This window comes from Octopus bimaculoides, chromosome 8 (assembly GCF_046866305.1).
Source record: "Octopus bimaculoides isolate indiv1 chromosome 8, ASM4686630v1, whole genome shotgun sequence".
In the NCBI taxonomy this organism is placed as follows: Eukaryota; Metazoa; Mollusca; class Cephalopoda; order Octopoda; family Octopodidae; genus Octopus; species Octopus bimaculoides.
The window spans coordinates 83,921,675-83,923,084 of record NC_142935.1 but is presented as its reverse complement, the minus strand read 5'-3'; positions in this window follow the sequence as shown (position 1 = coordinate 83,923,084).

Below are 1,410 nucleotides of genomic sequence, written 5' to 3'. Positions count from 1 at the left end.
CACATCAACCGGAAGCTTCTAGAATGTTTGAGAAGTTTCTAGAAGGTTTACTCTTGTTAAATCCCTTTTTCGTTTTGCTTTCCTGCTTGACCGCCAATGTTCACTACAAATATCACTATCATACAAACAGTGTCATTCATTTCTAATATTCTGTGTAAACATATCTGGCCATAGGGAAATATTACCTTGCTTGGAAACAGGCAAGGGTTGACAACAAGAAGGGCATCCATCCCTAAAAAATACACTTTGATAAATACTGATGCATGTATGCATAGGAAAATGAGTGCTAAAATCGTGATGATGAATAATAACCCCAACAACAGGAACAGTCTCTCTAACAGACTCCCATACAATTTCCATCCACCAAATTTCACTTACAAGGTTTTGACAACCCTGGGGCTATGACAGAAGGCACTTGCCCAAGGTGCCATGTAATGGGGTAAAACTCAAAATCACATATTTGCAAAATGAACTTCTGAACCACACCAACATGTCTGTACCCAGCAAAATTTCATAGCAAAGCTCTATTCTTAGATTAATCTGTCACCCCATATTTTGTTTATGGTGAGCCACCAATTAGCACTACCAGTGATTGAACAATGATGGAAATATCATAAAAGAGAAAATCTCTCTCATCAGCTTGCAGTCCCACAGTCTGGTTAAGTGGTACTGCATGTTAATTTGATGTATTAATACCCATTTATCTACAGTGAGAAATTTTCTCCATGACAAAACACAGTGAACAGCCTTCTTATGAGTTCAAACATGCCTCAAGCATATTTGAACTGGTAATAACTTTGTATTTATTAATATCATTATATACTAAGCTATATATATAATACTACACTATATTTTGATCAGCTTGACCTCTAGATATCATTTTTACATATATCTCCAATAAATCATGCCAGCATGGAAAACAGACATTAAAGGATGATGATGATGATGATGATGATATATATATATATATACACAATGTTTTTTGATCAGTTTCATCTAGAGGGATCTTTATTTACTATATTAATATCTACATTTAATTCTAACATCCATCACATTTTCCTACATGCAAACATGTAGCTGCTGTTAGTGTGTGCGTGATTGTATGTGTGTCTCTCCCTCTCTCTCTCCGTACCATGCAATTACATTATTCCACCTAACAGTGTCATTCCCATCTCTCCTTCTTCCACGCTGACCCATTAATTATCAGCACAGATTAATGTGAACTCTTATTTTACTGCATACAAGACTACCTCCTTTGTGCTGGTGCCATGATGAAATGCAACTACTACACTCTGTAAAGTGATTAGCATCTCAGCAGAAAGAAAAAAAAAACCCATAAGAAGATCCATAGACTTTTCAAGGACTTGAGTAAATAAGAAATTGAGTAAATAAGAAATTCACAGGAGATAA